Source organism: Pseudophryne corroboree, chromosome 3 (genome assembly GCF_028390025.1).
Source record: "Pseudophryne corroboree isolate aPseCor3 chromosome 3, aPseCor3.hap2, whole genome shotgun sequence".
In the NCBI taxonomy this organism is placed as follows: Eukaryota; Metazoa; Chordata; class Amphibia; order Anura; family Myobatrachidae; genus Pseudophryne; species Pseudophryne corroboree.
In genome coordinates, this window is record NC_086446.1 from 330,589,514 (window position 1) to 330,612,214 (window position 22,701).

The window sequence follows — 22,701 nt, forward strand, 5'->3', positions numbered from 1 at the left end:
GTAAAATCTGAATGAGAGTTTATTATGCAGTTGGCTCGTTGGTCTAGGGGTATGATTCTCGCTTTGGGTGCGAGAGGTCCCGGGTTCAAATCCCGGACGAGCCCATGGTTTCATATACTTTTATAGTCCTTAATATCTGATAGTATTTAATAGCATTTTAAAATACTCACTAATGTATACAAACAGGTTTACTTACAATTTCATTAATATACATAAAAAAGACATGCACAGTGGGATCGTTGGTCAAGGGGTATAATTCTTGCTTAGGGTGCGAGAGATCCCTGGTACAAATCCCGGATGAGCCCATCTTTTACAGGTATAAACTTATGCATACTTAGTAAAATGTCAAGCATTTGGTGGTATATTGGGTAAACTATAGATTCCATTTTGTCTAAGTAACCTTGAGTGGCTTAAAAGTCTCATTTTGACAAACAAAAAACTGTCAAAATGAAATTACAGGTTTTTCTCTTACCTTTCTTTTGTCTAAGTAACCCTGAGTGGCTTAAAAGAATAGTCTCATTATGACTAACAAAAAGATCAACAATAAATTGCAGGTGTTTATTTTGTCTTTCTTCTGGGTCTGCATGCTTGAGTTGCACACAGTATGTGACAAGTCTTAGGTTCTAATTATCAAAAAAGTCCAAACTTTATTGGGACCTCTAAATCTTGGCACTGCACATTTTAAATATGCATACTTGGATAACAAGTAACCTTAAGTTATTATTTTCGCAATACTACATACACATTTTTTTGTTTTAAGTTGTTACTTTTAAAATGTTACATCTTCATTAAATGAAATTGTGTGTTTGCTCCAGCTTTTTGCATTTTTTCTTAAATAATTTGAGTTTTACTTTAAAAATGGTAAAATCTGAATGAATAGCCATTACGCAGTTGGCTCGTTGGTCTAGGTGTATGATTCTCGCTTTGGGTGTGGGAGGTCCCGGGTTCAAATCCCAGACGAGCCCATGTTTTCATGTACTTTTATAGTCCTTAATATCTGATAGTATTTAATAGCATTTTAAAATACTCACTAATGTATACAAACAGGTTTACTTACAATTTCATTACTATACATAAAAAAGACATGCACAGTGGGCTCGTTGGTCAAGGGGTATAATTCTTGCTTAGGGTGCGAGAGATCCCTGGTACAAATCCCGGATGAGCCCATCTTTTACAGGCATATACTTATGCAAACTTAGTAAAATGTCAAGCATTTGGTGGTATATTGGGTACACTATAGATTCCATTTTGTCTAAGTAACCTTGAGTGGCTATAAAGTCTCATTTTGACAAACAAAAAACTGTCAAAATGAAATTACAGGTTTTTCTCTTACCTTTCTTTTGTCTAAGTAACCCTGAGTGGCTTAAAAGAATAGTCTCATTATGACTAACAAAAAGATCAACAATAAATTGCAGGTGTTTATTTTGTCTTTCTTCTGGGTCTGCATGCTTGAGTTGCACACAGTATGTGACAAGTCTTAGGTTCCAACTATCAAAAAAGTCCAAACTCTATTGGGACCTCTAAATCTTGGCACTGCACATTTTAAATATGCATACTTGGATAGCAAGTAACCTTAAGTTATTATTTTCGCAATACTACATACACATTTTGTTGTTTTAAGTTGTTATGTTATTTTTAAAAGGTTACATCTTCATTAAATGAAATTGTGTGTTTGCTCCAACTTTTTGCATTTTTTCTTAAATAATTTGAGTTTTACTTTAAAAATGGTAAAATCTGAATGAGAGTTTATTATGCAGTTGGCTCGTTGGTCTAGGGGTATGATTCTCGCTTTGGGTGCGAGAGGTCCTGTGTTCAAATCCCGGACGAGCCCATGGTTTCATATACTTTTATAGTCCTTAATATCTGATAGTATTTAATAGCATTTTAAAATACTCACTAATGTATACAAACAGGTTTACTTACAATTTCATTAATATACATAAAAAAGACATGCACAGTGGGCTCGTTGGTCAAGGGGTATAATTCTTGCTTAGGGTGCGAGAGATCCCTGGTGCAAATCCCGGATGAGCCCATCTTTTACAGGTATAAACTTATGCATACTTAGTAAAATGTCAAGCATTTGGTGGTATATTGGGTAAACTATAGATTCCATTTTGTCTAAGTAACCTTGAGTGGCTTAAAAGTCTCATTTTGACAAACAAAAAACTGTCAAAATGAAATTACAGGTTTTTCTCTTACCTTTCTTTTGTCTAAGTAACCCTGAGTGGCTTAAAAGAATAGTCTCATTATGACTAACAAAAAGATCAACAATAAATTGCAGGTGTTTATTTTGTCTTTCTTCTGGGTCTGCATGCTTGAGTTGCACACAGTATGTGACAAGTCTTAGGTTCTAATTATCAAAAAAGTCCAAACTTTATTGGGACCTCTAAATCTTGGCACTGCACATTTTAAATATGCATACTTGGATAACAAGTAACCTTAAGTTATTATTTTCGCAATACTACATACACATTTTTTTGTTTTAAGTTGTTATTTTTAAAATGTTACATCTTCATTAAATGAAATTGTGTGTTTGCTCCAGCTTTTTGCATTTTTTCTTAAATAATTTGAGTTTTACTTTAAAAATGGTAAAATCTGAATGAAAAGCCATTACGCAGTTGGCTCGTTGGTCTAGGGGTATGATTCTCGCTTTGGGTGTGGGAGGTCCCGGGTTCAAATCCCGGACGAGCCCATGTTTTCATGTACTATTATAGTCCTTAATATCTGATAGTATTTAATAGCATTTTAAAATACTCACTAATGTATACAAACAGGTTTACTTACAATTTCATTACTATACATAAAAAAGACATGCACAGTGGGCTCGTTGGTCAAGGGGTATAATTCTTGCTTAGGGTGCGAGAGATCCCTGGTACAAATCCCGGATGAGCCCATCTTTTACAGGTATATACTTATGCATACTTAGTAAAATGTCAAGCATTTGGTGGTATATTGGGTAAACTATAGATTCCATTTTGTCTAAGGTACCTTGAGTGGCTTAAAAGTCTCATTTTGACAAACAAAAAACTGTCAAAATGAAATTACAGGTTTTTCTCTTACCTTTCTTTTGTCTAAGTAACCCTGAGTGGCTTAAAAGAATAGTCTCATTATGACTAACAAAAAGATCAACAATAAATTGCAGGTGTTTATTTTGTCTTTCTTCTGGGTCTGCATACTTGAGTTGCACACAGTATGTGACAAGTCTTTGGTCCAACTATCAAAAAAGTCCAAACTCTATTGGGACCTCCAAATCTTGGCACTGCACATTTTAAATATGCATACTTGGATAACAAGTAACCTTAAGTTATTATTTTCGCAATACTACATACACATTTTTTTGTTTTAAGTTGTTATTTTTAAAATGTTACATCTTCATTTAAATGAAATTGTGTGTTTGCTCCAGCTTTTTGCATTTTTTCTTAAATAATTTGAGTTTTACTTTAAAAATGGTAAAATCTGAATGAAAAGCCATTACGCAGTTGGCTCGTTGGTCTAGGGGTATGATTCTCGCTTTGGGTGCGAGAGGTCCCGGGTTCAAATCCCAGATGAGCCCATGTTTTCATGTACTTTTATAGTCCTTAATATCTGATAGTATTTAATAGCATTTTAAAATACTCACTAATGTATACAAACAGGTTTACTTACAATTTCATTACTATACATAAAAAAGACATGCACAGTGGGCTCGTTGGTCAAGGGGTATAATTCTTGCTTAGGGTGCGAGAGATCCCTGGTACAAATCCCGGATGAGCCCATCTTTTACAGGCATATACTTATGCAAACTTAATAAAATGTCAAGCATTTGGTGGTATATTGGGTACACTATAGATTCCATTTTGTCTAAGTAACCTTGAGTGGCTATAAAGTCTCATTTTGACAAACAAAAAACTGTCAAAATGAAATTACAGGTTTTTCTCTTACCTTTCTTTTGTCTAAGTAACCCTGAGTGGCTTAAAAGAATAGTCTCATTATGACTAACAAAAAGATCAACAATAAATTGCAGGTGTTTATTTTGTCTTTCTTCTGGGTCTGCATGCTTGAGTTGCACACAGTATGTGACAAGTCTTAGGTTCCAACTATCAAAAAAGTCCAAACTCTATTGGGACCTCTAAATCTTGGCACTGCACATTTTAAATATGCATACTTGGATAGCAAGTAACCTTAAGTTATTATTTTCGCAATACTACATACACATTTTGTTGTTTTAAGTTGTTATGTTATTTTTAAAACGTTACATCTTCATTAAATGAAATTGTGTGTTTGCTCCAGCTTTTTGCATTTTTTCTTAAATAATTTGAGTTTTACTTTAAAAATGGTAAAATCTGAATGAGAGTTTATTATGCAGTTGGCTCGTTGGTCTAGGGGTATGATTCTCGCTTTGGGTGCGAGAGGTCCCGGGTTCAAATCCCGGACGAGCCCATGGTTTCATATACTTTTATAGTCCTTAATATCTGATAGTATTTAATAGCATTTTAAAATACTCACTAATGTATACAAACAGGTTTACTTACAATTTCATTAATATACATAAAAAAGACATGCACAGTGGGATCGTTGGTCAAGGGGTATAATTCTTGCTTAGCGTGCGAGAGATCCCTGGTACAAATCCCGGATGAGCCCATCTTTTACAGGTATAAACTTATGCATACTTAGTAAAATGTCAAGCATTTGGTGGTATATTGGGTAAACTATAGATTCCATTTTGTCTAAGTAACCTTGAGTGGCTTAAAAGTCTCATTTTGACAAACAAAAAACTGTCAAAATGAAATTACAGGTTTTTCTCTTACCTTTCTTTTGTCTAAGTAACCCTGAGTGGCTTAAAAGAATAGTCTCATTATGACTAACAAAAAGATCAACAATAAATTGCAGGTGTTTATTTTGTCTTTCTTCTGGGTCTGCATGCTTGAGTTGCACACAGTATGTGACAAGTCTTAGGTTCTAATTATCAAAAAAGTCCAAACTTTATTGGGACCTCTAAATCTTGGCACTGCACATTTTAAATATGCATACTTGGATAACAAGTAACCTTAAGTTATTATTTTCGCAATACTACATACACATTTTTTTGTTTTAAGTTGTTATTTTTAAAATGTTACATCTTCATTAAATGAAATTGTGTGTTTGCTCCAGCTTTTTGCATTTTTTCTTAAATAATTTGAGTTTTACTTTAAAAATGGTAAAATCTGAATGAAAAGCCATTACGCAGTTGGCTCGTTGGTCTAGGGGTATGATTCTCGCTTTGGGTGTGGGAGGTCCTGGGTTCAAATCCCGGACGAGCCCATGTTTTCATGTACTTTTATAGTCCTTAATATCTGATAGTATTTAATAGCATTTTAAAATACTCACTAATGTATACAAACAGGTTTACTTACAATTTCATTACTATACATAAAAAAGACATGCACAGTGGGCTCGTTGGTCAAGGGGTATAATTCTTGCTTAGGGTGCGAGAGATCCCTGGTACAAATCCCGGATGAGCCCATCTTTTACAGGCATATACTTATGCAAACTTAGTAAAATGTCAAGCATTTGGTGGTATATTGGGTACACTATAGATTCCATTTTGTCTAAGTAACCTTGAGTGGCTATAAAGTCTCATTTTGACAAACAAAAAACTGTCAAAATGAAATTACAGGTTTTTCTCTTACCTTTCTTTTGTCTAAGTAACCCTGAGTGGCTTAAAAGAATAGTCTCATTATGACTAACAAAAAGATCAACAATAAATTGCAGGTGTTTATTTTGTCTTTCTTCTGGGTCTGCATGCTTGAGTTGCAAACAGTATATGACAAGTCTTAGGTTCCAACTATCAAAAAAGTCCAAACTCTATTGGGACCTCTAAATCTTGGCACTGCACATTTTAAATATGCATACTTGGATAGCAAGTAACCTTAAGTTATTATTTTCGCAATACTACATACACATTTTGTTGTTTTAAGTTGTTATGTTATTTTTAAAAGGTTACATCTTCATTAAATGAAATTGTGTGTTTGCTCCAGCTTTTTGCATTTTTTCTTAAATAATTTGAGTTTTACTTTAAAAATGGTAAAATCTGAATGAGAGTTTATTATGCAGTTGGCTCGTTGGTCTAGGGGTATGATTCTCGCTTTGGGTGCGAGAGGTCCCGGGTTCAAATCCCGGACGAGCCCATGGTTTCATATACTTTTATAGTCCTTAATATCTGATAGTATTTAATAGCATTTTAAAATACTCACTAATGTATACAAACAGGTTTACTTACAATTTCATTAATATACATAAAAAAGACATGCACAGTGGGATCGTTGGTCAAGGGGTATAATTCTTGCTTAGGGTGCGAGAGATCCCTGGTACAAATCCCGGATGAGCCCGTCTTTTACAGGTATAAACTTATGCATACTTAGTAAAATGTCAAGCATTTGGTGGTATATTGGGTAAACTATAGATTCCATTTTGTCTAAGTAACCTTGAGTGGCTTAAAAGTCTCATTTTGACAAACAAAAAACTGTCAAAATGAAATTACAGGTTTTTCTCTTACCTTTCTTTTGTCTAAGTAACCCTGAGTGGCTTAAAAGAATAGTCTCATTATGACTAACAAAAAGATCAACAATAAATTGCAGGTGTTTATTTTGTCTTTCTTCTGGGTCTGCATGCTTGAGTTGCACACAGTATGTGACAAGTCTTAGGTTCTAATTATCAAAAAAGTCCAAACTTTATTGGGACCTCCAAATCTTGGCACTGCACATTTTAAATATGCATACTTGGATAACAAGTAACCTTAAGTTATTATTTTCGCAATACTACATACACATTTTTTTGTTTTAAGTTGTTATGTTATTTTTAAAATGTTACATCTTCATTTAAATGAAATTGTGTGTTTGCTCCAGCTTTTTGCATTTTTTCTTAAATAATTTGAGTTTTACTTTAAAAATGGTAAAATCTGAATGAGAAGCCATTACGCAGTTGGCTCGTTGGTCTAGGGGTATGATTCTCGCTTTGGGTTCGAGAGGTCTCGGGTTCAAATCCCGGACGAGCCTATGTTTTCATGTACTTTTATAGTCCTTAATATCTGATAGTATTTAATAGCATTTTAAAATACTCACTAATGTATACAAACAGGTTTACTTACAATTTCATTAATATACATAAAAAAGACATGCACAGTGGGCTCGTTGGTCAAGGGGTATAATTCTTGCTTAGGGTGCGAGAGATCCCTGGTACAAATCCCGGATGAGCCCATCTTTTACAGGTATATACTTATGCATACTTAGTAAAATGTCAAGCATTTGGTGGTATATTGGGTAAACTATAGATTCCATTTTGTCTAAGTAACCTTGAGTGGCTTAAAAGTCTCATTTTGACAAACAAAAAACTGTCAAAATGAAATTACAGGTTTTTCTCTTACCTTTCTTTTGTCTAAGTAACCCTGAGTGGCTTAAAAGAATAGTCTCATTATGACTAACAAAAAGATCAACAATAAATTGCAGGTGTTTATTTTGTCTTTCTTCTGGGTCTGCATGCTTGAGTTGCACACAGTATGTGACAAGTCTTAGGTTCCAATTATCAAAAAAGTCCAAACTTTATTAGGACCTCTAAATCTTGGCACTGCACATTTTAAATATGCATACTTGGATAACAAGTAACCTTAAGTTATTTTTTTCGCAATACTACATACACATTTTTTTGTTTTAAGTTGTTATTTTTAAAAAGTTACATCTTCATTTAAATGAAATTGTGTGTTTGCTCCAGCTTTTTGCATTTTTTCTTAAATAATTTGAGTTTTACTTTAAAAATGGTAAAATCTGAATGAAAAGCCATTACGCAGTTGGCTTGTTGGTCTAGGGGTATGATTCTCGCTTTGGGTGCGAGAGGTCCCGGGTTCAAATCCCAGACGAGCCCATGTTTTCATGTACTTTTATAGTCCTTAATATCTGATAGTATTTAATAGCATTTTAAAATACTCACTAATGTATACAAACAGGTTTACTTACAATTTCATTACTATACATAAAAAAGACATGCACAGTGGGCTCGTTGGTCAAGGGGTATAATTCTTGCTTAGGGTGCGAGAGATCCCTGGTACAAATCCCGGATGAGCCCATCTTTTACAGGCATATACTTATGCAAACTTAATAAAATGTCAAGCATTTGGTGGTATATTGGGTAAACTATAGATTCCATTTTGTCTAAGTAACCTTGAGTGGCTATAAAGTCTCATTTTGACAAACAAAAAACTGTCAAAATAAAATTACAGGTTTTTCTCTTACCTTTCTTTTGTCTAAGTAACCCTGAGTGGCTTAAAAGAATAGTCTCATTATGACTAACAAAAAGATCAACAATAAATTGCAGGTGTTTTTTTTGTCTTTCTTCTGGGTCTGCATGCTTGAGTTGCACACAGTATGTGACAAGTCTAAGGTTCCAACTATCAAAAAAGTCCAAACTCTATTGGGACCTCTAAATCTTGGCACTGCACATTTTAAATATGCATACTTGGATAGCAAGTAACCTTAAGTTATTATTTTCGCAATACTACATACACATTTTGTTGTTTTAAGTTGTTATGTTATTTTTAAAAGGTTACATCTTCATTAAATGAAATTGTGTGTTTGCTCCAGCTTTTTGCATTTTTTCTTAAATAATTTGAGTTTTACTTTAAAAATGGTAAAATCTGAATGAGAGTTTATTATGCAGTTGGCTCGTTGGTCTAGGGGTATGATTCTCGCTTTGGGTGCGAGAGGTCCCGGGTTCAAATCCCGGACGAGCCCATGGTTTCATAAACTTTTATAGTCCTTAATATCTGATAGTATTTAATAGCATTTTAAAATACTCACTAATGTATACAAACAGGTTTACTTACAATTTCATTAATATACATAAAAAAGACATGCACAGTGGGATCGTTGGTCAAGGGGTATAATTCTTGCTTAGGGTGCGAGAGATCCCTGGTACAAATCCCGGATGAGCCCATCTTTTACAGGTATAAACTTATGCATACTTAGTAAAATGTCAAGCATTTGGTGGTATATTGGGTAAACTATAGATTCCATTTTGTCTAAGTAACCTTGAGTGGCTTAAAAGTCTCATTTTGACAAACAAAAAACTGTCAAAATGAAATTACAGGTTTTTCTCTTACCTTTCTTTTGTCTAAGTAACCCTGAGTGGCTTAAAAGAATAGTCTCATTATGACTAACAAAAAGATCAACAATAAATTGCAGGTGTTTATTTTGTCTTTCTTCTGGGTCTGCATGCTTGAGTTGCACACAGTATGTGACAAGTCTTAGGTTCTAATTATCAAAAAAGTCCAAACTTTATTGGGACCTCTAAATCTTGGCACTGCACATTTTAAATATGCATACTTGGATAGCAAGTAACCTTAAGTTATTATTTTCGCAATACTACATACACATTTTGTTGTTTTAAGTTGTTATTTTTAAAATGTTACATCTTCATTAAATGAAATTGTGTGTTTGCTCCAGCTTTTTGCATTTTTTCTTAAATAATTTGAGTTTTACTTTAAAAATGGTAAAATCTGAATGAGAGTTTATTATGCAGTTGGCTCGTTGGTCTAGGGGTATGATTCTCGCTTTGGGTGCGAGAGGTCCCGGGTTCAAATCCCGGACGAGCCCATGGTTTCATATACTTTTATAGTCCTTAATATCTGATAGTATTTAATAGCATTTTAAAATACTCACTAATGTATACAAACAGGTTTACTTACAATTTCATTAATATACATAAAAAAGACATGCACAGTGGGATCGTTGGTCAAGGGGTATAATTCTTGCTTAGGGTGCGAGAGATCCCTGGTACAAATCCCGGATGAGCCCATCTTTTACAGGTATAAACTTATGCATACTTAGTAAAATGTCAAGCATTTGGTGGTATATTGGGTAAACTATAGATTCCATTTTGTCTAAGTAACCTTGAGTGGCTTAAAAGTCTCATTTTGACAAACAAAAAACTGTCAAAATGAAATTACAGGTTTTTCTCTTACCTTTCTTTTGTCTAAGTAACCCTGAGTGGCTTAAAAGAATAGTCTCATTATGACTAACAAAAAGATCAACAATAAATTGCAGGTGTTTATTTTGTCTTTCTTCTGGGTCTGCATGCTTGAGTTGCACACAGTATGTGACAAGTCTTAGGTTCTAATTATCAAAAAAGTCCAAACTTTATTGGGACCTCCAAATCTTGGCACTGCACATTTTAAATATGCATACTTGGATAACAAGTAACCTTAAGTTATTATTTTCGCAATACTACATACACATTTTTTTGTTTTAAGTTGTTATGTTATTTTTAAAATGTTACATCTTCATTTAAATGAAATTGTGTGTTTGCTCCAGCTTTTTGCATTTTTTCTTAAATAATTTGAGTTTTACTTTAAAAATGGTAAAATCTGAATGAGAAGCCATTACGCAGTTGGCTCGTTGGTCTAGGGGTATGATTCTCGCTTTGGGTTCGAGAGGTCTCGGGTTCAAATCCCGGACGAGCCTATGTTTTCATGTACTTTTATAGTCCTTAATATCTGATAGTATTTAATAGCATTTTAAAATACTCACTAATGTATACAAACAGGTTTACTTACAATTTCATTAATATACATAAAAAAGACATGCACAGTGGGCTCGTTGGTCAAGGGGTATAATTCTTGCTTAGGGTGCGAGAGATCCCTGGTACAAATCCCGGATGAGCCCATCTTTTACAGGTATATACTTATGCATACTTAGTAAAATGTCAAGCATTTGGTGGTATATTGGGTAAACTATAGATTCCATTTTGTCTAAGTAACCTTGAGTGGCTTAAAAGTCTCATTTTGACAAACAAAAAACTGTCAAAATGAAATAACAGGTTTTTCTCTTACCTTTCTTTTGTCTAAGTAACCCTGAGTGGCTTAAAAGAATAGTCTCATTATGACTAACAAAAAGATCAACAATAAATTGCAGGTGTTTATTTTGTCTTTCTTCTGGGTCTGCATGCTTGAGTTGCACACAGTATGTGACAAGTCTTAGGTTCCAATTATCAAAAAAGTCCAAACTTTATTAGGACCTCTAAATCTTGGCACTGCACATTTTAAATATGCATACTTGGATAACAAGTAACCTTAAGTTATTATTTTCGCAATACTACATACACATTTTTTTGTTTTAAGTTGTTATTTTTAAAATGTTACATCTTCATTTAAATGAAATTGTGTGTTTGCTCCAGCTTTTTGCATTTTTTCTTAAATAATTTGAGTTTTACTTTAAAAATGGTAAAATCTGAATGAAAAGCCATTACGCAGTTGGCTCGTTGGTCTAGGGGTATGATTCTCGCTTTGGGTGCGAGAGGTCCCGGGTTCAAATCCCAGACGAGCCCATGTTTTCATGTACTTTTATAGTCCTTAATATCTGATAGTATTTAATAGCATTTTAAAATACTCACTAATGTATACAAACAGGTTTACTTACAATTTCATTACTATACATAAAAAAGACATGCACAGTGGGCTCGTTGGTCAAGGGGTATAATTCTTGCTTAGGGTGCGAGAGATCCCTGGTACAAATCCCGGATGAGCCCATCTTTTACAGGCATATACTTATGCAAACTTAATAAAATGTCAAGCATTTGGTGGTATATTGGGTAAACTATAGATTCCATTTTGTCTAAGTAACCTTGAGTGGCTATAAAGTCTCATTTTGACAAACAAAAAACTGTCAAAATGAAATTACAGGTTTTTCTCTTACCTTTCTTTTGTCTAAGTAACCCTGAGTGGCTTAAAAGAATAGTCTCATTATGACTAACAAAAAGATCAACAATAAATTGCAGGTGTTTTTTTTGTCTTTCTTCTGGGTCTGCATGCTTGAGTTGCACACAGTATGTGACAAGTCTAAGGTTCCAACTATCAAAAAAGTCCAAACTCTATTGGGACCTCTAAATCTTGGCACTGCACATTTTAAATATGCATACTTGGATAGCAAGTAACCTTAAGTTATTATTTTCGCAATACTACATACACATTTTGTTGTTTTAAGTTGTTATGTTATTTTTAAAAGGTTACATCTTCATTAAATGAAATTGTGTGTTTGCTCCAGCTTTTTGCATTTTTTCTTAAATAATTTGAGTTTTACTTTAAAAATGGTAAAATCTGAATGAGAGTTTATTATGCAGTTGGCTCGTTGGTCTAGGGGTATGATTCTCGCTTTGGGTGCGAGAGGTCCCGGGTTCAAATCCTGGACGAGCTCATGGTTTCATAAACTTTTATAGTCCTTAATATCTGATAGTATTTAATAGCATTTTAAAATACTCACTAATGTATTCAAACAGGTTTACTTACAATTTCATTAATATACATAAAAAAGACATGCACAGTGGGATCGTTGGTCAAGGGGTATAATTCTTGCTTAGGGTGCGAGAGATCCCTGGTACAAATCCCGGATGAGCCCATCTTTTACAGGTATAAACTTATGCATACTTAGTAAAATGTCAAGCATTTGGTGGTATATTGGGTAAACTATAGATTCCATTTTGTCTAAGTAACCTTGAGTGGCTTAAAAGTCTCATTTTGACAAACAAAAAACTGTCAAAATGAAATTACAGGTTTTTCTCTTACCTTTCTTTTGTCTAAGTAACCCTGAGTGGCTTAAAAGAATAGTCTCATTATGACTAACAAAAAGATCAACAATAAATTGCAGGTGTTTATTTTGTCTTTCTTCTGGGTCTGCATGCTTGAGTTGCACACAGTATGTGACAAGTCTTAGGTTCTAATTATCAAAAAAGTCCAAACTTTATTGGGACCTCTAAATCTTGGCACTGCACATTTTAAATATGCATACTTGGATAGCAAGTAACCTTAAGTTATTATTTTCGCAATACTACATACACATTTTGTTGTTTTAAGTTGTTATTTTTAAAATGTTACATCTTCATTAAATGAAATTGTGTGTTTGCTCCAGCTTTTTGCATTTTTTCTTAAATAATTTGAGTTTTACTTTAAAAATGGTAAAATCTGAATGAGAGTTTATTATGCAGTTGGCTCGTTGGTCTAGGGGTATGATTCTCGCTTTGGGTGCGAGAGGTCCCGGGTTCAAATCCCGGACGAGCCCATGGTTTCATATACTTTTATAGTCCTTAATATCTGATAGTATTTAATAGCATTTTAAAATACTCACTAATGTATACAAACAGGTTTACTTACAATTTCATTAATATACATAAAAAAGACATGCACAGTGGGATCGTTGGTCAAGGGGTATAATTCTTGCTTAGGGTGCGAGAGATCCCTGGTACAAATCCCGGATGAGCCCATCTTTTACAGGTATAAACTTATGCATACTTAGTAAAATGTCAAGCATTTGGTGGTATATTGGGTAAACTATAGATTCCATTTTGTCTAAGTAACCTTGAGTGGCTTAAAAGTCTCATTTTGACAAACAAAAAACTGTCAAAATGAAATTACAGGTTTTTCTCTTACCTTTCTTTTGTCTAAGTAACCCTGAGTGGCTTAAAAGAATAGTCTCATTACGACTAACAAAAAGATCAACAATAAATTGCAGGTGTTTATTTTGTCTTTCTTCTGGGTCTGCATGCTTGAGTTGCACACAGTATGTGACAAGTCTTAGGTTCTAATTATCAAAAAAGTCCAAACTTTATTGGGACCTCCAAATCTTGGCACTGCACATTTTAAATATGCATACTTGGATAACAAGTAACCTTAAGTTATTATTTTCGCAATACTACATACACATTTTTTTGTTTTAAGTTGTTATGTTATTTTTAAAATGTTACATCTTCATTTAAATGAAATTGTGTGTTTGCTCCAGCTTTTTGCATTTTTTCTTAAATAATTTGAGTTTTACTTTAAAAATGGTAAAATCTGAATGAGTAGCCATTACGCAGTTGGCTCGTTGGTCTAGGGGTATGATTCTCGCTTTGGGTTCGAGAGGTCTCGGGTTCAAATCCCGGACGAGCCTATGTTTTCATGTACTTTTATAGTCCTTAATATCTGATAGTATTTAATAGCATTTTAAAATACTCACTAATGTATACAAACAGGTTTACTTACAATTTCATTAATATACATAAAAAAGACATGCACAGTGGGCTCGTTGGTCAAGGGGTATAATTCTTGCTTAGGGTGCGAGAGATCCCTGGTACAAATCCCGGATGAGCCCATCTTTTACAGGCATATACTTATGCAAACTTAGTAAAATGTCAAGCATTTGGTGGTATATTGGGTACACTATAGATTCCATTTTGTCTAAGTAACCTTGAGTGGCTATAAAGTCTCATTTTGACAAACAAAAAACTGTCAAAATGAAATTACAGGTTTTTCTCTTACCTTTCTTTTGTCTAAGTAACCCTGAGTGGCTTAAAAGAATAGTCTCATTATGACTAACAAAAAGATCAACAATAAATTGCAGGTGTTTATTTTGTCTTTCTTCTGGGTCTGCATGCTTGAGTTGCACACAGTATGTGACAAGTCTTAGGTTCTAATTATCAAAAAAGTCCAAACTTTATTGGGACCTCTAAATCTTGGCACTGCACATTTTAAATATGCATACTTGGATAACAAGTAACCTTAAGTTATTATTTTCGCAATACTACATACACATTTTTTTGTTTTAAGTTGTTATTTTTAAAATGTTACATCTTCATTAAATGAAATTGTGTGTTTGCTCCAGCTTTTTGCATTTTTTCTTAAATAATTTGAGTTTTACTTTAAAAATGGTAAAATCTGAATGAAAAGCCATTACGCAGTTGGCTCGTTGGTCTAGGGGTATGATTCTCGCTTTGGGTGTGGGAGGTCCCGGGTTCAAATCCCGGATGAGCCCATGTTTTCATGTACTTTTATAGTCCTTAATATCTGATAGTATTTAATAGCATTTTAAAATACTCACTAATGTATACAAACAGGTTTACTTACAATTTCATTACTATACATAAAAAAGACATGCACAGTGGGCTCGTTGGTCAAGGGGTATAATTCTTGCTTAGGGTGCGAGAGATCCCTGGTACAAATCCCGGATGAGCCCATCTTTTACAGGCATATACTTATGCAAACTTAGTAAAATGTCAAGCATTTGGTGGTATATTGGGTACACTATAGATTCCATTTTGTCTAAGTAACCTTGAGTGGCTATAAAGTCTCATTTTGACAAACAAAAAACTGTCAAAATGAAATTACAGGTTTTTCTCTTACCTTTCTTTTGTCTAAGTAACCCTGAGTGGCTTAAAAGAATAGTCTCATTATGACTAACAAAAAGATCAACAATAAATTGCAGGTGTTTATTTTGTCTTTCTTCTGGGTCTGCATACTTGAGTTGCACACAGTATGTGACAAGTCTTTGGTCCAACTATCAAAAAAGTCCAAACTCTATTGGGACCTCCAAATCTTGGCACTGCACATTTTAAATATGCATACTTGGATAACAAGTAACCTTAAGTTATTATTTTCGCAATACTACATACACATTTTTTTGTTTTAAGTTGTTATGTTATTTTTAAAATGTTACATCTTCATTTAAATGAAATTGTGTGTTTGCTCCAGCTTTTTGCATTTTTTCTTAAATAATTTGAGTTTTACTTTAAAAATGGTAAAATCTGAATGAGCAGCCATTACGCAGTTGGCTCGTTGGTCTAGGGGTATGATTCTCGCTTTGGGTGCGAGAGGTCTCGGGTTCAAATCCCGGACGAGCCTATGTTTTCATGTACTTTTATAGTCCTTAATATCTGATAGTATTTAATAGCATTTTAAAATACTCACTAATGTATACAAACAGGTTTACTTACAATTTCATTAATATACATAAAAAAGACATGCACAGTGGGCTCGTTGGTCAAGGGGTATAATTCTTGCTTAGGGTGCGAGAGATCCCTGGTACAAATCCCGGATGAGCCCATCTTTTACAGGTATATACTTATGCATACTTAGTAAAATGTCAAGCATTTGGTGGTATATTGGGTAAACTATAGATTCCATTTTGTCTAAGTAACCTTGAGTGGCTATAAAGTCTCATTTTGACAAACAAAAAACTGTCAAAATGAAATTACAGGTTTTTCTCTTACCTTTCTTTTGTCTAAGTAACCCTGAGTGGCTTAAAAGAATAGTCTCATTATGACTAACAAAAAGATCAACAATAAATTGCAGGTGTTTATTTTGTCTTTCTTCTGGGTCTGCATGCTTGAGTTGCACACAGTATGTGACAAGTCTTAGGTTCCAACTATCAAAAAAGTCCAAACTCTATTGGGACCTCTAAATCTTGGCACTGCACATTTTAAATATGCATACTTGGATAGCAAGTAACCTTAAGTTATTATTTTCGCAATACTACATACACATTTTGTTGTTTTAAGTTATGTTATTTTTAAAACGTTACATCTTCATTAAATGAAATTGTGTGTTTGCTCCAGCTTTTTGCATTTTTTCTTAAATAATTTGAGTTTTAATTTAAAAATGGTAAAATCTGAATGAGAGTTTATTATGCAGTTGGCTCGTTGGTCTAGGGGTATGATTCTCGCTTTGGGTGCGAGAGGTCCCGGGTTCAAATCCCGGACGAGCCCATGGTTTCATATACTTTTATAGTCCTTAATATCTGTTAGTATTTAATAGCATTTTAAAATACTCACTAATGTATACAAACAGGTTTACTTACAATTTCATTAATATACATAAAAAAGACATGCACAGTGGGATCGTTGGTCAAGGGGTATAATTCTTGCTTAGGGTGCGAGAGATCCCTGGTACAAATCCCGGATGAGCCCATCTTTTACAGGTATAAACTTATGCATACTTAGTAAAATGTCAAGCATTTGGTGGTATATTGGGTAAACTATAGATTCCATTTTGTCTAAGTAACCTTGAGTGGCTTAAAAGTCTCATTTTGACAAACAAAAAACTGTCAAAATGAAATTACAGGTTTTTCTCTTACCTTTCTTTTGTCTAAGTAACCCTGAGTGGCTTAAAAGAATAGTCTCATTATGACTAACAAAAAGATCAACAATAAATTGCAGGTGTTTATTTTGTCTTTCTTCTGGGTCTGCATGCTTGAGTTGCACACAGTATGTGACAAGTCTTAGGTTCTAATTATCAAAAAAGTCCAAACTTTATTGGGACCTCTAAATCTTGGCACTGCACATTTTAAATATGCATACTTGGATTACAAGTAACCTTAAGTTATTATTTTCGCAATACTACATACACATTTTTTTGTTTTAAGTTGTTATTTTTAAAATGTTACATCTTCATTAAATGAAATTGTGTGTTTGCTCCAGCTTTTTGCATTTTTTCTTAAATAATTTGAGTTTTACTTTAAAAATGGTAAAATCTGAATGAAAAGCCATTACGCAGTTGGCTCGTTGGTCTAGGGGTATGATTCTCGCTTTGGGTGTGGGAGGTCTCGGGTTCAAATCCCGGACGAGCCCATGTTTTCATGTACTTTTATAGTCCTTAATATCTGATAGTATTTAATAGCATTTTAAAATACTCACTAATGTATACAAACAGGTTTACTTACAATTTCATTACTATACATAAAAAAGACATGCACAGTGGGCTCGTTGGTCAAGGGGTATAATTCTTGCTTAGGGTGCGAGAGATCCCTGGTACAAATCCCGGATGAGCCCATCTTTTACAGGTATATACTTATGCATACTTAGTAAAATGTCAAGCATTTGGTGGTATATTGGGTAAACTATAGATTCCATTTTGTCTAAGGTACCTTGAGTGGCTTAAAAGTCTCATTTTGACAAACAAAAAACTGTCAAAATGAAATTACAGGTTTTTCTCTTACCTTTCTTTTGTCTAAGTAACCCTGAGTGGCTTAAAAGAATAGTCTCATTATGACTAACAAAAAGATCAACAATAAATTGCAGGTGTTTATTTTGTCTTTCTTCTGGGTCTGCATACTTGAGTTGCACACAGTATGTGACAAGTCTTTGGTCCAACTATCAAAAAAGTCCAAACTCTATTGGGACCTCCAAATCTTGGCACTGCACATTTTAAATATGCATACTTGGATAACAAGTAACCTTAAGTTATTATTTTCGCAATACTACATACACATTTTTTTGTTTTAAGTTGTTATGTTATTTTTAAAATGTTACATCTTCATTTAAATGAAATTGTGTGTTTGCTCTAGCTTTTTGCATTTTTTCTTAAATAATTTGAGTTTTACTTTAAAAATGGTAAAATCTGAATGAGAAGCCATTACGCAGTTGGCTCGTTGGTCTAGGGGTATGATTCTCGCTTTGGGTGCGAGAGGTCTCGGGGTCAAATCCCAGACGAGCCTATGTTTTCATGTACTTTTATAGTCCTTAATATCTGATAGTATTTAATAGCATTTTAAAATACTCACTAATGTATACAAACAGGTTTACTTACAATTTCATTAATATACATAAAAAAGACATGCACAGTGGGCTCGTTGGTCAAGGGGTATAATTCTTGCTTAGGGTGCGAGAGATCCCTGGTACAAATCCCGGATGAGCCCATCTTTTACAGGTATATACTTATGCATACTTAGTAAAATGTCAAGCATTTGGTGGTATATTGGGTAAACTATAGATTCCATTTTGTCTAAGTAACCTTGAGTGGCTTAAAAGTCTCATTTTGACAAACAAAAAACTGTCAAAATGAAATTACAGGTTTTTCTCTTACCTTTCTTTTGTCTAAGTAACCCTGAGTGGCTTAAAAGAATAGTCTCATTATGATTAACAAAAAGATCAACATTAAATTGCAGGTGTTTATTTTGTCTTTCTTCTGGGTCTGCATGCTTGAGTTGCACACAGTATGTGACAAGTCTTAGGTTCCAATTATCAAAAAAGTCCAAACTTTATTAGGACCTCTAAATCTTGGCACTGCACATTTTAAATATGCATACTTGGATAACAAGTAACCTTAAGTTATTATTTTCGCAATACTACATACACATTTTTTTGTTTTAAGTTGTTATTTTTAAAATGTTACATCTTCATTTAAATAAAATTGTGTGTTTGCTCCAGCTTTTTGCATTTTTTCTTAAATAATTTGAGTTTTACTTTAAAAATGGTAAAATCTGAATGAAAAGCCATTACGCAGTTGGCTCGTTGGTCTAGGGGTATGATTCTCGCTTTGGGTGCGAGAGGTCCCTGGTTCAAATCCCAGACGAGCCCATGTTTTCATGTACTTTTATAGTCCTTAATATCTGATAGTATTTAATAGCATTTTAAAATACTCACTAATGTATACAAACAGGTTTACTTACAATTTCATTACTATACATAAAAAAGACATGCACAGTGGGCTCGTTGGTCAAGGGGTATAATTCTTGCTTAGGGTGCGAGAGATCCCTGGTACAAATCCCGGATGAGCCCATCTTTTACAGGCATATACTTATGCAAACTTAATAAAATGTCAAGCATTTGGTGGTATATTGGGTAAACTATAGATTCCATTTTGTCTAAGTAACCTTGAGTGGCTATAAAGTCTCATTTTGACAAACAAAAAACTGTCAAAATGAAATTACAGGTTTTTCTCTTACCTTTCTTTTGTCTAAGTAACCCTGAGTGGCTTAAAAGAATAGTCTCATTATGACTAACAAAAAGATCAACAATAAATTGCAGGTGTTTTTTTTGTCTTTCTTCTGGGTCTGCATGCTTGAGTTGCACACAGTATGTGACAAGTCTTAGGTTCCAACTATCAAAAAAGTCCAAACTCTATTGGGACCTCTAAATCTTGGCACTGCACATTTTAAATATGCATACTTGGATAGCAAGTAACCTTAAGTTATTATTTTCGCAATACTACATACACATTTTGTTGTTTTAAGTTGTTATGTTATTTTTAAAACGTTACATCTTCATTAAATGAAATTGTGTGTTTGCTCCAGCTTTTTGCATTTTTTCTTAAATAATTTGAGTTTTACTTTAAAAATGGTAAAATCTGAATGAGAGTTTATTATGCAGTTGGCTCGTTGGTCTAGGGGTATGATTCTCGCTTTGGGTGCGAGAGGTCCCGGGTTCAAATCCCGGACGAGCCCATGGTTTCATATACTTTTATAGTCCTTAATATCTGATAGTATTTAATAGCATTTTAAAATACTCACTAATGTATACAAACAGGTTTACTTACAATTTCATTAATATACATAAAAAAGACATGCACAGTGGGATCGTTGGTCAAGGGGTATAATTCTTGCTTAGGGTGCGAGAGATCCCTGGTACAAATCCCGGATGAGCACATCTTTTACAGGTATAAACTTATGCATACTTAGTAAAATGTCAAGCATTTGGTGGTATATTGGGTAAACTATAGATTCCATTTTGTCTAAGTAACCTAGAGTGGCTTAAAAGTCTCATTTTGACAAACAAAAAACTGTCAAAATGAAATTACAGGTTTTTCTCTTACCTTTCTTTTGTCTAAGTAACCCTGAGTGGCTTAAAAGAATAGTCTCATTATGACTAACAAAAAGATCAACAATAAATTGCAGGTGTTTATTTTGTCTTTCTTCTGGGTCTGCATGCTTGAGTTGCACACAGTATGTGACAAGTCTTAGGTTCTAATTATCAAAAAAGTCCAAACTTTATTGGGACCTCTAAATCTTGGCACTGCACATTTTAAATATGCATACTTGGATAACAAGTAACCTTAAGTTATTATTTTCGCAATACTACATACACATTTTTTTGTTTTAAGTTGTTATTTTTAAAATGTTACATCTTCATTAAATGAAATTGTGTGTTTGCTCCAGCTTTTTGCATTTTTTCTTAAATAATTTGAGTTTTACTTTAAAAATGGTAAAATCTGAATGAAAAGCCATTACGCAGTTGGCTCGTTGGTCTAGGGGTATGATTCTCGCTTTGGGTGTGGGAGGTCCCGGGTTCAAATCCCGGACGAGCCCATGTTTTCATGTACTTTTATAGTCCTTAATATCTGATAGTATTTAATAGCATTTTAAAATACTCACTAATGTATACAAACAGGTTTACTTACAATTTCATTACTATACATAAAAAAGACATGCACAGTGGGCTCGTTGGTCAAGGGGTATAATTCTTGCTTAGGGTGCGAGAGATCCCTGGTACAAATCCCGGATGAGCCCATCTTTTACAGGCATATACTTATTCAAACTTAGTAAAATGTCAAGCATTTGGTGGTATATTGGGTACACTATAGATTCCATTTTGTCTAAGTAACCTTGAGTGGCTATAAAGTCTCATTTTGACAAACAAAAAACTGTCAAAATGAAATTACAGGTTTTTCTCTTACCTTTCTTTTGTCTAAGTAACCCTGAGTGGCTTAAAAGAATAGTCTCATTATGACTAACAAAAAGATCAACAATAAATTGCAGGTGTTTATTTTGTCTTTCTTCTGGGTCTGCATGCTTGAGTTGCAAACAGTATGTGACAAGTCTTAGGTTCCAACTATCAAAAAAGTCCAAACTCTATTGGGACCTCTAAATCTTGGCACTGCACATTTTAAATATGCATACTTGGATAGCAAGTAACCTTAAGTTATTATTTTCGCAATACTACATACACATTTTGTTGTTTTAAGTTGTTATGTTATTTTTAAAAGGTTACATCTTCATTAAATGAAATTGTGTGTTTGCTCCAGCTTATTGCATTTTTTCTTAAATAATTTGAGTTTTACTTTAAAAATGGTAAAATCTGAATGAGAGTTTATTATGCAGTTGGCTCGTTGGTCTAGGGGTATGATTCTCGCTTTGGGTGCGAGAGGTCCCGGGTTCAAATCCCGGACGAGCCCATGGTTTCATATACTTTTATAGTCCTTAATATCTGATAGTATTTAATAGCATTTTAAAATACTCACTAATGTATACAAACAGGTTTACTTACAATTTCATTAATATACATAAAAAAGACATGCACAGTGGGATCGTTGGTCAAGGGGTATAATTCTTGCTTAGGGTGCGAGAGATCCCTGGTACAAATCCCGGATGAGCCCATCTTTTACAGGTATAAACTTATGCATACTTAGTAAAATGTCAAGCATTTGGTGGTATATTGGGTGAACTATAGATTCCATTTTGTCTAAGTAACCTTGAGTGGCTTAAAAGTCTCATTTTGACAAACAAAAAACTGTCAAAATGAAATTACAGGTTTTTCTCTTACCTTTCTTTTGTCTAAGTAACCCTGAGTGGCTTAAAAGAATAGTCTCATTATGACTAACAAAAAGATCAACAATGAATTGCAGGTGTTTATTTTGTCTTTCTTCTGGGTCTGCATGCTTGAGTTGCACACAGTATGTGACAAGTCTTAGGTTCTAATTATCAAAAAAGTCCAAACTTTATTGGGACCTCCAAATCTTGGCACTGCACATTTTAAATATGCATACTTGGATAACAAGTAACCTTAAGTTATTATTTTCGCAATACTACATACACATTTTTTTGTTTTAAGTTGTTATGTTATTTTTAAAATGTTACATCTTCATTTAAATGAAATTGTGTGTTTGCTCCAGCTTTTTGCATTTTTTCTTAAATAATTTGAGTTTTACTTTAAAAATGGTAAAATCTGAATGAGAAGCCATTACGCAGTTGGCTCGTTGGTCTAGGGGTATGATTCTCGCTTTGGGTGCGAGAGGTCTCGGGTTCAAATCCCGGACGAGCCTATGTTTTCATGTACTTTTATAGTCCTTAATATCTGATAGTATTTAATAGCATTTTAAAATACTCACTAATGTATACAAACAGGTTTACTTACAATTTCATTAATATACATAAAAAAGACATGCACAGTGGGCTCGTT

General features: G+C 33.8%; 24 non-coding genes across 24 annotated transcripts; all 24 read left to right on the top strand.

Annotated features, from left to right (window-relative positions):
• The first annotated feature begins 32 nt into the window (after positions 1-32).
• TRNAP-UGG (transfer RNA proline (anticodon UGG)) lies at positions 33-104 on the top strand. Its single transcript has one exon. It is a non-coding gene; the product is annotated as a tRNA-Pro (tRNA).
• A 1,655-nt stretch (positions 105-1,759) lies between these two features.
• Positions 1,760-1,831, top strand: TRNAP-UGG (transfer RNA proline (anticodon UGG)). The gene has a single exon. It is a non-coding gene; the product is annotated as a tRNA-Pro (tRNA).
• A 789-nt stretch (positions 1,832-2,620) lies between these two features.
• TRNAP-UGG (transfer RNA proline (anticodon UGG)) lies at positions 2,621-2,692 on the top strand. The gene has a single exon. It is a non-coding gene; the product is annotated as a tRNA-Pro (tRNA).
• A 789-nt stretch (positions 2,693-3,481) lies between these two features.
• On the top strand, positions 3,482-3,553 carry TRNAP-UGG (transfer RNA proline (anticodon UGG)). Its single transcript has one exon. It is a non-coding gene; the product is annotated as a tRNA-Pro (tRNA).
• Positions 3,554-4,347: 794 nt separating this feature from the next.
• Positions 4,348-4,419, top strand: TRNAP-UGG (transfer RNA proline (anticodon UGG)). The gene has a single exon. It is a non-coding gene; the product is annotated as a tRNA-Pro (tRNA).
• A 789-nt stretch (positions 4,420-5,208) lies between these two features.
• Positions 5,209-5,280, top strand: TRNAP-UGG (transfer RNA proline (anticodon UGG)). The gene has a single exon. It is a non-coding gene; the product is annotated as a tRNA-Pro (tRNA).
• A 794-nt stretch (positions 5,281-6,074) lies between these two features.
• TRNAP-UGG (transfer RNA proline (anticodon UGG)) lies at positions 6,075-6,146 on the top strand. Its single transcript has one exon. It is a non-coding gene; the product is annotated as a tRNA-Pro (tRNA).
• Positions 6,147-6,941: 795 nt separating this feature from the next.
• TRNAP-UGG (transfer RNA proline (anticodon UGG)) lies at positions 6,942-7,013 on the top strand. The gene has a single exon. It is a non-coding gene; the product is annotated as a tRNA-Pro (tRNA).
• Positions 7,014-7,803: 790 nt separating this feature from the next.
• On the top strand, positions 7,804-7,875 carry TRNAP-UGG (transfer RNA proline (anticodon UGG)). Its single transcript has one exon. It is a non-coding gene; the product is annotated as a tRNA-Pro (tRNA).
• A 794-nt stretch (positions 7,876-8,669) lies between these two features.
• TRNAP-UGG (transfer RNA proline (anticodon UGG)) lies at positions 8,670-8,741 on the top strand. Its single transcript has one exon. It is a non-coding gene; the product is annotated as a tRNA-Pro (tRNA).
• Positions 8,742-9,530: 789 nt separating this feature from the next.
• TRNAP-UGG (transfer RNA proline (anticodon UGG)) lies at positions 9,531-9,602 on the top strand. Its single transcript has one exon. It is a non-coding gene; the product is annotated as a tRNA-Pro (tRNA).
• A 795-nt stretch (positions 9,603-10,397) lies between these two features.
• Positions 10,398-10,469, top strand: TRNAP-UGG (transfer RNA proline (anticodon UGG)). The gene has a single exon. It is a non-coding gene; the product is annotated as a tRNA-Pro (tRNA).
• Positions 10,470-11,259: 790 nt separating this feature from the next.
• On the top strand, positions 11,260-11,331 carry TRNAP-UGG (transfer RNA proline (anticodon UGG)). Its single transcript has one exon. It is a non-coding gene; the product is annotated as a tRNA-Pro (tRNA).
• Positions 11,332-12,125: 794 nt separating this feature from the next.
• On the top strand, positions 12,126-12,198 carry TRNAP-UGG (transfer RNA proline (anticodon UGG)). The gene has a single exon. It is a non-coding gene; the product is annotated as a tRNA-Pro (tRNA).
• A 788-nt stretch (positions 12,199-12,986) lies between these two features.
• TRNAP-UGG (transfer RNA proline (anticodon UGG)) lies at positions 12,987-13,058 on the top strand. Its single transcript has one exon. It is a non-coding gene; the product is annotated as a tRNA-Pro (tRNA).
• A 795-nt stretch (positions 13,059-13,853) lies between these two features.
• Positions 13,854-13,925, top strand: TRNAP-UGG (transfer RNA proline (anticodon UGG)). The gene has a single exon. It is a non-coding gene; the product is annotated as a tRNA-Pro (tRNA).
• Positions 13,926-14,714: 789 nt separating this feature from the next.
• On the top strand, positions 14,715-14,786 carry TRNAP-UGG (transfer RNA proline (anticodon UGG)). The gene has a single exon. It is a non-coding gene; the product is annotated as a tRNA-Pro (tRNA).
• A 794-nt stretch (positions 14,787-15,580) lies between these two features.
• Positions 15,581-15,652, top strand: TRNAP-UGG (transfer RNA proline (anticodon UGG)). Its single transcript has one exon. It is a non-coding gene; the product is annotated as a tRNA-Pro (tRNA).
• A 791-nt stretch (positions 15,653-16,443) lies between these two features.
• Positions 16,444-16,515, top strand: TRNAP-UGG (transfer RNA proline (anticodon UGG)). Its single transcript has one exon. It is a non-coding gene; the product is annotated as a tRNA-Pro (tRNA).
• A 789-nt stretch (positions 16,516-17,304) lies between these two features.
• Positions 17,305-17,376, top strand: TRNAP-UGG (transfer RNA proline (anticodon UGG)). The gene has a single exon. It is a non-coding gene; the product is annotated as a tRNA-Pro (tRNA).
• A 2,522-nt stretch (positions 17,377-19,898) lies between these two features.
• TRNAP-UGG (transfer RNA proline (anticodon UGG)) lies at positions 19,899-19,970 on the top strand. The gene has a single exon. It is a non-coding gene; the product is annotated as a tRNA-Pro (tRNA).
• A 789-nt stretch (positions 19,971-20,759) lies between these two features.
• TRNAP-UGG (transfer RNA proline (anticodon UGG)) lies at positions 20,760-20,831 on the top strand. The gene has a single exon. It is a non-coding gene; the product is annotated as a tRNA-Pro (tRNA).
• A 794-nt stretch (positions 20,832-21,625) lies between these two features.
• TRNAP-UGG (transfer RNA proline (anticodon UGG)) lies at positions 21,626-21,697 on the top strand. Its single transcript has one exon. It is a non-coding gene; the product is annotated as a tRNA-Pro (tRNA).
• A 795-nt stretch (positions 21,698-22,492) lies between these two features.
• TRNAP-UGG (transfer RNA proline (anticodon UGG)) lies at positions 22,493-22,564 on the top strand. The gene has a single exon. It is a non-coding gene; the product is annotated as a tRNA-Pro (tRNA).
• The last annotated feature ends 137 nt before the right edge of the window (positions 22,565-22,701 follow it).